General features: G+C 46.4%; 1 pseudogene; it reads left to right on the top strand.

The window, feature by feature from the left end:
* The first annotated feature begins 691 nt into the window (after positions 1–691).
* LOC124803940 lies at positions 692–809 on the top strand (annotated as a pseudogene).
* The last annotated feature ends 11,236 nt before the right edge of the window (positions 810–12,045 follow it).

The following is a 12,045-nucleotide window of genomic DNA, read 5'->3' as shown; positions in this document are numbered from 1 at the left end:
TTGCTAAGATTGCTGGCCAGACAGTTCCGACAAGCACTTACGTGTAGAAATAGGGGCAATAACTAATCTAGTGTAAAATGTGTACTGTCATGAGGAGTCCTGGTGTACAATGTGCTGTAGTAGATAGCAATCTGTGTGTACAAGTTGAGGTAATAACTTCGACGAATCGAAACTGATGAAGTTACACCCTGTGACAGAACTTGCGGACATGATTTTCTTGATGCCCAAAGCAAGTGGTAGAAGCAGAGAAGCGAAAAGTTCTTACAGGGTCAAATATCCGCATAAAGGACATCCGGCTCACACCATTTTTCTATATTCCAACAATTGAGTGAAACAGGGCACTTGATAGCACAGTATAACGACCGAGGAGGACGACGAACTACACCGACTCCCAGCTTAGGAGATGCAGTGCTTGCTCTAGTGGATGAGGTGCCTCCAGTCAGCACTATCATTTGCGCCTGAAATGAATTTTTGCAGATTTTTGTGGTGAGTATTACTGGAAATGCAGCTACATCACTGCCTTCCACAGAAGGTGAATGTTTCTGCCGACTTCAGACATTGTGTCCTGTTCAGCCACTTATTCTTGCAGCACCTTACAGTCGGTCCTCTGTTTCCTCCTTATGTATTTTCAGCGGATAAAGTCTCTTTCACCATAGATGGAATACTAAATAGTCGTAATAGTCATGCTTGCGCCAGCGGCCTTGCCGCAGTGGTAACACCGGTTCCCGTCAGATCACCGAAGTCAATCGCTGTCGGGCTGGGCTAGCACTTGGTCGGGTGACCATCCGGTCTGCCGAGCGCTGTTGGCAAGCGGGGTGCACTCAGCCCTTGTGAGGCAAACTGACGAGCTACTTGATTGAGAAGTGGCGGCTCCGGTCTCGGAAACTGACCTACGGCCGGGAGCGGTGTGCTCACCACATACCCCTCCAGTGACGCCTGTGGGCTGAGGATGACATGGCGGGCAGTCGGTACTGTTGGGCATTCATGGCCTGTTCGGGAGGAGAGTTACGTTTGCGCCGATGAGAAGCCCTCGCTACAGCTGTGAAGACGGCAGGCGTGTGGGCAGGTATTGTCAATGATTAGGTATTTTCATTTCCTGTTCCTGTCAATTTGAATGCATCAGTGGAGAAAGTGTTTATCAGACACATACTACTCAGGTTCCTGGGAAAAAACCACCTGTTATTCGTCGAGGGATGTGGTTACAACCTGACGGAGCTTTACCTCATTTTGGACTGAGTGTTCGTGAACATTTGATTCAGATTTACACTGAAAAGTGTGAAGGAAGAGTGGGGTCCTGTTTCGTGGCCAGCACGTTCACATTGTCTCACACCACTTGATTTATTCTTGTGGGGACATGTGAAAAATTTTCTATATTGACGCCTGTCGAGACGGAAGAGGATCTCCTGGTAATAATTCTCGCTGTCCTCGGCACTGGTCAGTGCACACTAGGGATATTAGAACAGGTACGACAGTACTTTGTGTGGTGATGCCATGCCTGCTTTGACAATGGGGGACGCCATTTTCAACAACTAGTATAAATGAAACGGAGTATGAAACTTGAGAGGGTAAATGGAATTTATTTTTACTGTACCGTAGACAAAGTTTATCTCACATCCATTTACGTGTGTTGTTTCTAGTCCAACACAGGAAATTATCTAATGGTATTGGGGAGTATTCAGCGGGAATTCTGTATGTTATGAACAGGTTTTGGAAGTTGGGACCCTTAGTTTGAGAACTGCTCTAGGATAAGACGGAACGTGAATAGATTTTCGCTTACATCTTTCGACTCTGTAGTTCCCGGTCTAGGATTCCTTACTTCAGATTACTACATTTACAATACTCCATCATCTCTGAAAGTTTGTAGCGTCGTCAAGGAATCTCCCCATGAAATCAACAGCTTGTCAACTCCAAAGAATTTGTGTGAATTATACCTTATTTAGAACAATTGTTTCTGATTGCAGTTCTTTTTTTTCAGATTCTGGAAGTGAAAGGAAAGCACTCACTTCCATAATTCGTTAAAGTAACTGAATTCTGGTTAATTCATTCAAATGATGGCTGAAGGATTTGCAGAAACAATGAAAGAGAATTGTTGTGAAATTAATTTTATTACTAGAAATATACTCGGGTTTGAAGCCGCCTCGATTGGTTAACCACCCATAAGCTTGCGGCAGCAGGTGCGGGGGTCGCGCCATCGAAACGTTGCGGAACTGAACACCAGTGACATCACAGACGACGGCGCGAATATACAGGGTGGTCCATCGATAGAGACCGGGCCAAAAATCACATTAAAAAAGCATCAAACGAAAAAACTACAAAGAACGAAACTCGTCTAGCTTGAAGTGGGAAACTAGAGGGCGCTATGGTTGGCCAACTAGATGGCGCTGCCAGACGTCAAACGAAATCAACTGTGTTTTTCTAAATAGGAACCCCCATTTTTTATTACATATTCGTGTGGTACGTAAAGAAATATGAATGTTTTAGTTGGACCACTTTTTTCGTTTTGTGATAGATGGCGCTGTAATAGTCACAAACGTATAAGTACTTGGTATCACGTAACATTCCGCCGCGGATGGTATTTGCTTCGTGATACATTACCCGTGTTAAAATGGACCGCTAACCAATTGCGGAAAAGGTCGTGTGCTACGTATGCTGCTCGACATCCTGGACGACATCATCCAAGTATCCAGACCATTCGCCGGATGGTTACGTTATCGAAGGAAACCGTGGTCTAGGGGTAGCGTCTTTGATTCATAATGAAAATGTCTTCGGCCCCGGGTTCGATCCCCGCCACTGCCTAAATTTTGATAAATAATCATCATTGGTGGCCGAAGACTTCCGGCATAAGGAGTCAGCCTCATTCTGCCAACGGCCTTGTCAAAGAGGGCGGAGGAGCGGATAGAGGTTCAGGGCACTCTCTTGTCCTAGGGGTGGGAAATTGCAACTAAAGGTGGAAGAATCAGCAATGATCAACGACATGAGGATGCAGAAGGCAATGGAAACCACTACATTAAAGACACGTAATGTGTATCCACAGGACATGTGGCCTGTAATTGAAGAAGTGTCATGATGATCTCTTCATTGGCAAAAGATTCCGGAATAGTCCCCCATTCGGATCTCCGGGAGGGGACTGCCAAGGGGGAGGTTACCTTGAGAAAAGGATTGAATAATCAACGAAAGGATAACGTTCTACGAGTCGGGGCGTGGAATGTCAGAAGCTTGAAGGAGGTAGAGAAACTAGAAAATCTGAAAAGGGAAATGCAAAGACTCAATCTAGGTATAGTAGGGGTCAGTGAAGTGAAGTGGAAGGAAGACAAGGATTTATGGTCAGATGAGTATTGGGTAATATCAACAACAGCAGAAAATGGTATAACAGGTGTAGGATTCGTTATGAATAGGAAGGTGTGTTACTGTGAACAGTTCAGTGACCGGGTTGTTCTAATCAGAATCGACAGCAAACCAACACCGACAACGATAGTTCAGGTATACATGCCGACGTCGCAAGCTGAAGATGAACAGATAGAGCAAGTGTATGAGGATATTGAAAGGGTAATGCAGTATGTAAAGGGGGACGAAAATGTAATAGTCATGGGCGACTAGAATGCAGCTGTAAGGGAAGAAGAAAAGGTTACAGGAGAATATGGGCTTGGGACGAGGAATGAAAGAGGAGAAAGACTAATTGATCAGTTCGGCGCTAGCGGCCGTGCGAAGCGGAGGTCCGATACTTCCGCCTGTGCTGCGCGTGCGAGTGTTTGTTTACTCGTGGACTTAGTCTGCGCGCGGGCTAGTAACAACGATCATGGCGAACAAGTACAGGAAAACTACATTACGGTTCAATTTCTGCAAAGACTACGAACGACCGAAGGCTTTAGCAGTGGAACGATTCATTCGAGAGGACGTCAAGATACCGCCAAACGATATGGTAAATGACGCGGCGTGTGAGAGAATTCTACAGGCGACAAAAGCAGGTCTCCGATTTTGCCATAGTGACGGGAATGTCGGCACGGTAACTGTAGAACATGCTGGTCTGGGTGTACGGACAATACGTGTGTTTGAGCTGCCATTTGAGCTACCGGCTGACGATGTTATCGAGGCTTTTAAGCCATACGGTACGGTACATGGTCACACAGCAGAACGCTGGAGACAATTCGCCACGTACCCTGTTCTTAACGGAGTGCGACAGATCACTATTGATCTTCAGAAACATGTACCGTCCTATCTGACAATTGGTGGTTGTCGGGCGGTGGTGATTTACGATGGTCAACCACGTACATGTTCTGGCTGTGGCCAGGAGGGACACCTCAGGTCGAACTGTATGCAACGGCGGATTACGCAACTGCCTTCAGGTGTGCGGGAGCCGTCGCCAGCGATGACAGTACTACCGATCACCTATGCCAATGCCCACACTGCGTCCGCTAATGACCGAAAGGACACAGACCCGGTGGAAGATCAAGATGGCACTCTCCGAAACCTTGTAGCAGACGTCGGGATGACAGAGGATGCTGCTCCATCGAGCTTACACTCTACGGCGACAACATCAGATGAGACCGAACTCCCACCAAGCACACTGATAGTAAACGAAGCAGTTCCAGCCACTACGGATGCTGTTCCGTCTGGAACGCACTCTGAGACGACAGCATCAGTTTCGACCGAACTCCCGCCGAGTACAACGATGGGACTCGAAACACTTACTGCTCCTACGGATGCTTTTCTGTCGGGCAGCCGTGATTCCTTACAATCTGAGGACACGGAAGGAAGATCACGCAAACAACGTTCCCCGAAAAGGAGGAAACGGCGTCGTCGCACGACATCTCCTAGGGATGACTCCCCTTGCCCCGACGACGATGTGCCTGTGGACCAAGACGACACAACAGCCTCTACGAAACAGGATGAGGCAATGGAAACTGTTCGATCAGACCCGCAGCGGTCTGTCACATTGCCGGTACCGGGACGTGGTGATGCTGAAGAGGAAGCACAACCAGTTGGCGCTCCAGACGCAGATGATGTGGCAATGGACACGAATATATCACTGCCTGCAAAGATGTGGTATGACGATATTGAGGAGGCGCCGGACGTCATACAGAGGCAGCCGGCACTCACGAAGACAGCCTAATAATTGCTGAAGGTGGAGGTAGAGGGGCGAGAGAACGTCTTCTAACTCAGCCCCCAGCGCCGATGCAGGGAGATGTTTTTGCGCGTTGACAGAGTGGGATTCAACGCCATGCGAACCGTATTGCGACATTAAATATAAATGACGTGCGTTACCGGCCAAAATACACCTACTGAAGGAAACGATTTGGGCATCTGATGTGGATATTGCTTTGCTGCAGGAAGTCCACATAGCTGCACTCCCATACATCGCAGGCTACCAATCCTATTCGTCACATGGAGATCACAATGGGAGTGGGGTGGCAGTTTACGTGCGAGATGGCTTCCCAGTGGAAAACGTGTGTTACCTTCCGTCGGCCAGGGGAATGGCTTTCACGACGTTTGGGACACGCATCATCAATCTTTATGCACCGTCGGGAAACAATCGGCGGCGGGAAAGGGCACGATTTTATGCAGAACACATTGCCCCACTTTTCCACGGACGTTATGAATGTGTAATAATTGGTGGAGATTTCAACTGTGTTCTCAGTCAGAAAGACCAATGGCCGCAAGCAAACATCAGCCAGGAGTTGCGAATCGTTGTCAACGACCTTGTACTTAGTGACACGTGGGAATTACGACATGGAGATGCACCGGGATACACCTATGTGACCAGTCATTATTCGGCGAGCAGGTTAGATCGCATTTATATCTCGCGGGCTCATGCAAATGATGTCCAGGACGCGGAACGCTGGCCATTGGCATTTTCAGATCACAGCGCTTACATCTGTACGGTGCTTCTTCCCCGTAGAGAGGTGTGGAACAGTAAGGCCCCGTGGAAATTAAACATTCAACATCTACATGATCCTGAATGCCGTCACCGGATCCTTGAGACGTGGACGATGTGCGAGCGAAGGGTTGGAAGGTATGCGACGAAGCTTGATTGGTGGCTGACTTGTGCTAAACCGGCGCTTCGCCGTACGTTCATCTCATATAGCAGGGAGATGCCAGAATGGGGCCACCGTACGACCGACTTTTATTTTGCAGCACTGCGCGACCTGGACGATGGTCCACCGGGACAGGACGTCTGGATCGAACGCAAAAGGATAAAAGCTAAACTAGTGGCTTTAGCTCGGAAACATCTTCAGGGAACCATGGTGCGCGCCAGATGTCACGATACGATAATGCTCGAGATTCCTTCCATGCACCACGTCGTGAATGAACGAAAACACCGACGACGCGTTTTGGTACAGGAATTAATTACCCGCGAAGACCGAAGAGTGACGCGTCAAGCGGACATTGTCTCTGCATTCGTCGACCATTACCAACACATCTATCGGGAAGAAGCAGCCCCTGTCGATGACCTCGACCGTATAGCCACGTACGTATCCCGTACACTGACGGTGGAAGCCGCGGGAACCTTACTGGAAGCCATTAGCTGTGAGGAAGTACATGATGCGATCGCAAAGGGTGTGTTGAATCGGTCCCCAGGCATTGATGGACTTCCTGCTGAATTTTATCGAGAATTTCGCAACGAAATGGCACCGCGATGGACGGAAATGTACAACGAAATGTTAAATTCAGATGCGCCTATTCCACCGGCTTTTATGGAAGGCCTCTTGGTGCTAGTACATAAACCGAAGCCAGGAATTACGGTCACACATTATCGCCCCATCACCCTGCTTAATGCCGACTATAATATCTTTGCACGGTTGCTAGCGTCCCGATGTCGTATGTTAATTCGTAGCGTTCTCTCTCCAGAACAGACGACACCGGGTGGATCGGTGAATGTGCAAACAGCTACTGCCGAATGCCGTGTTGTGATAGCGCTAGCGGAGGAGTGCCGGCTTAAAGCGGCGATGGTGGCGGTTGATTTTGACAGTGCTTTTGATAAGGTGCGCCACAAATATCTGTACGCTGTACTGGAACAAATGGGATTTCCAGACCGTTTTACTGGTCTCATTAGAAGGATTTATGGGGGCGCACAATCCTTGGTACAGGTTAATGGGCGTATAGCAGGGCCCATTCAAATTCGACGATCCATTCGCCAGGGCTGCCCTCTTTCGATGCTGCTGTTCGCGATAGCGTTGGAACCATTAATTGGGAGGCTAACAAATTCTCTTTCTGGGATGGAACTGCGGGGCTACACCTTCAAATGTCGTGCCTATGCGGACGAACTCCTGCTGCTCGTTCGTTCTGAGGAAGCGGTGAAGACGGTCCTTGAACTGTTGTTGGACCACAGTGTGACGGCGGGTAGTGCAGTGAACATGAACAAATCGGCAGCAATGCTGGTTGGAAGGGGCCTTACGCCGAAATAAATCAATTCGTTTCCTTATGTGCAACGATTCCACTATCTCGGCATAGACTTTACCTCATCTGTAAAACATACTGCGGCAGTTAACTACCGACGTATTTTACAGACAACACGTACCATGGTCCGACAACATCTCCTACGGCGCCTTGATCCTTTGCAGCGAGTCGAATATCTGAACACATATGTGGTTTCTCGAATGGTGCATATTTCGCAGATCCTGCCCCTACCACTCACGCTCGGACGTCGACTTCAATCAGCACTAGGCAATTTTGTGATGATTGGATCGCCCCTCAAGGTGCGATACGCAACGCTCACGCTCCCTACGGACAAGGGGGGACTCGGACTTACAAATGTTCACTGCCGAGCGACGGCGCTCCTTCTAGCTACGATGTACAAGCAATGGCGTAGCGGGCGTGATTCCCAATACATCCCACCTACTGGATCTCCTAGTTCCAGCGTCCCTCACACCTCCGGTGGCGGTGGGCAACATTACGTCACATTTTGCGCATGTATCAACATTTATCGTGGAACTTAGTTATATCAGAGACGAGCTTCCGCGCACGAGACCACCATGCGCGAAGAATTTTTATGTTTGGCTGCTACGACGGATAAGTCGTAATGTCATTGAACTCAAACACCCCAAGTTGCATTGGCCGAAGATTTGGAGACATGTGCACCAAAAATTCCTTCCTACCTTCGTTCTGGCACTGTGGTTCTCTGTCACCTGTGGAAAGTTCAACACCAACCAACGACGCCATGCAATTGGACTAGTGGACACTCCACTATGCCCGAAATGTCGCCAAGTGGATGACGACCATCACCGCTTAACTTGTATCGCGGTGGAGGAGGTATGGCTCCTAGGAAGACAGATGGTGGCTTGCTACCTCCGTGTGACCCCGCAACATATTACACCTGCTTCCTTCTTACATCCGGAGAGTGACTACTTTCCGGCGACTAAATCACACTCGATCATCTGGGTCAAAGGTTGGACGATCGCGTACCTCTATGGGGATGCTGCCAAGTCGCGACTCGACTTTTGGTATTTCTTGCAGCAAGCCCACAATGAGGTTCATAGATGGTCTCACTATTGGAAAACCTTTGCCAAATATCTTCAGGCAGTCTTCCTCGACCCCCCACGCAGTTGGGAGGTGCCGGGTGCAGTCGGTGTGCACATTTGACAGCTGATAATGAACCTCACGTTTCTCTCACCGCTCCGTATATAATGCACATACTGTACCATGAAATGATCTACATGTTCCTTTTAACAGAGTGATCTCTATGAAAAATAAATAAATAAATACATAAAAATAACATCCCTGTATCCCTGTTCCTTTACATTTGTGATTTGTTTTACAATGATTTTTTATTTTTTTTGTTTTGTTTTTGCAGAGGATGCATTTCATTTAGTGTTTGTAAAAAAAATTAATTTCTTATATATTTAAAAAAAGTGGTCAGCAAACGAAAAAAAAGAAGAAAAAAGGGGGTAGCGTCTTTGATTCATAATGAAAATGTCTTCGGCCCCGGGTTCGATCCCCGCCACTGCCTAAATTTTGATAAATAATCATCATTGGCGGCCGAAGACTTCCGGCATAAGGAGTCAGCCTCATTCTGCCAACGGCCTTGTCAAAGAGGGCGGAGGAGCGGATAGAGGTTCAGGGCACTCTCTTGTCCTAGGGGTGGGAAATTGCAACTAAAGGTGGAAGAATCAGCAATGATCAACGACATGAGGATGCAGAAGGCAATGGAAACCACTACATTAAAGACACGTAATGTGTATCCACAGGACATGTGGCCTGTAATTGAAGAAGTGTCATGATGATCTCTTCATTGGCAAAAGATTCCGGAATAGTCCCCCATTCGGATCTCCGGGAGGGGACTGCCAAGGGGGAGGTTACCTTGAGAAAAGGATTGAATAATCAACGAAAGGATAACGTTCTACGAGTCGGGGCGTGGAATGTCAGAAGCTTGAAGGAGGTAGAGAAACTAGAAAATCTGAAAAGGGAAATGCAAAGACTCAATCTAGGTATAGTAGGGGTCAGTGAAGTGAAGTGGAAGGAAGACAAGGATTTATGGTCAGATGAGTATTGGGTAATATCAACAACAGCAGAAAATGGTATAACAGGTGTAGGATTCGTTATGAATAGGAAGGTGTGTTACTGTGAACAGTTCAGTGACCGGGTTGTTCTAATCAGAATCGACAGCAAACCAACACCGACAACGATAGTTCAGGTATACATGCCGACGTCGCAAGCTGAAGATGAACAGATAGAGCAAGTGTATGAGGATATTGAAAGGGTAATGCAGTATGTAAAGGGGGACGAAAATGTAATAGTCATGGGCGACTAGAATGCAGCTGTAAGGGAAGAAGAAAAGGTTACAGGAGAATATGGGCTTGGGACGAGGAATGAAAGAGGAGAAAGACTAATTGAGTTCTGTAACACGTTTCAGCTAGTTATAGCGAATACCCTGTTCAATAATCACAAGAGGAGGAGGTATACTTGGAAAAGGCCGGGAGATACGGGAAGATTTCAATTAGATTACGTCATGGTCAGACAGAGATTCCGAAATCAGATACTGGATTGTAAGGCGTACCCAGGAGCAGATATAGACTCAGATCACAATATAGTAGTGATGAAGAGTAGGCTGAAGTTCAAGACATTAGTCAGGAAGAATCAATACGCAAAGAAGTGGGATACGGAAGTACTAAGGAACGACGAGATACGTTTAAAGTTCTCTAACGCTATAGATACAGCAATAAGGAATAGCGCAGTAGGCAGTACAGTTGAAGAGGAATGGACATCTCTAAAAAGGGCCATCACAGAAGTTGGGAAGGAAAACATAGGTACAAAGAAGGTAGCTGCGAAGAAACCATGGGTAACAGAAGAAATACTTCAGTTGATTGATGAAAGGAGGAAGTACAAACATGTTCCGGGAAAATCCGGAATACAGAAATACAAGTCGCTGAGGAATGAAATAAATAGGAAGCGCACGGAAGCTAAGACGAAATGGCTGCAGGAAAAATGTGAAGACATCGAAAAAGATATGATTGTCGGAAGGACAGACTCAGCATACAGGAAAGTCAAAACAACCTTTGCTGACATTAAAAGCAACGGTGGTAACATTAAGAATGTAACGGAAATTCCACTGTTAAATGCAGAGGAGAGAGCAGATAGGTGGAAAGAATACATTGAAAGCCTCTATGAGGGTGAAGATTTGTCTGATGTGATAGAAGAAGAAACAGGAGACGATTTAGAAGAGATAGGGGATCCATGATTAGAATAGGAATTTAAAAGAGCTTTGGAGCACTTACGGTCAAATAAGGCAGAAGGGATAGATAACATTCCATCAGAATTTCTAAAATCATTGGCGGAAGTGGCAACAAAACGACTATTCACGTTCGTGTGTAGAATATATGAGTCTGGCGATGTACCATCTGACTTTCGGAAAAGCATCATCCACACAATTCCGAAGACGGCAAGAGCTGACAAGTGCGAGAATTATCGCACAATCAACTTAACAGCTCATGCATCGAAGCTGCTTACAAGAATAAAATACAGAAGAATGGAAAAGAAAATTTAGAATGCGCTAGGTGACGATCAGTTTGGCTTTAGGAAAAGTAAAGGGACGAGAGAGGCAATTCTGACGTTACGGCTAATAATGGAAGAAAGGCTAAAGAAAAATCAAGACACTTTCATAGGATTTGTCGACCTGGAAAAAGCGTTCAACAATCTAAAATGGTGCAAGCTGTTCGAGATTCTGGTAAAAGTAGGGGTAAGCTATAGGGAGAGACGGATCATATACAATATGTACAACAACCATTAGCGAATAATAAGAGTCGACGATCAAGAAAGAAGTGCTCGTATTAAGAAGGGTGTAAGACAAGGCTGTAGCCTTTCGCCCCTACTCTTCAATCTGTACATCGAGGAAGCAATGATGGAAATAAAAGAAAGGTTCAGGAGTGGAATTAAAATACAAGGTGACAGGATATCAATGATACGATTCGCTGATGACATTGCTCTCCTGAGTGAAAGTGAAGAAGTATTAAATGATCTACTGAATGGAATGAACAGTCTAATGAGTACACAGTATGGTTTGAGAGTAAATCGGAGAAAGACGAAGGTAATGAGAAGTAGTAGAAACGAGAACAGCGAGAAACTTAACATCTGAATTGAGGGTCACGAAGTCAATGAAGTTAAGAAATTCTACTACTTAGGTAGTAAAATAACCAATGACGGACGGAGCAAGGAGGACAGCAAAAGCAGTCTCGCTATGGCAAAAAAGGCATTTCTGGCCAAGAGAAGTCTACTAATATCAAATACCGGCCTTAATTTGAGGAAGAAATTTCTGAGGATGTACGTCTGGAGTACAGCATTGTATGGTAGTGAAACAAGGACTGTGGGAAAACCGGAACAGAAGAGAATCGAAGCATTTGAGATGTGGTGCTATAGACGAATGTTGAAAAGTAGGTGGACTGATAAGGTAAGGAATGAGGAGGTTCTACGGAGAATCGGAGAGGAAAGGAATATGTGGAAAACACTGATAAGTAGAAGGGACAGGATGATAGGACATCTGCTAAGACATGAGGGAATGACTTCCATGGTACTAGAGGGAGCTGTAGAGGGCAAAAACTGTAGAGGAAGACAAAG

The sequence above is a fragment of the Schistocerca piceifrons genome, chromosome 6, assembly GCF_021461385.2.
Source record: "Schistocerca piceifrons isolate TAMUIC-IGC-003096 chromosome 6, iqSchPice1.1, whole genome shotgun sequence".
NCBI lineage: Eukaryota > Metazoa > Arthropoda > Insecta > Orthoptera > Acrididae > Schistocerca > Schistocerca piceifrons.
The sequence above is the reverse complement of the archived record's forward strand: the minus strand, read 5'-3'. Positions and strand labels throughout refer to the sequence as shown.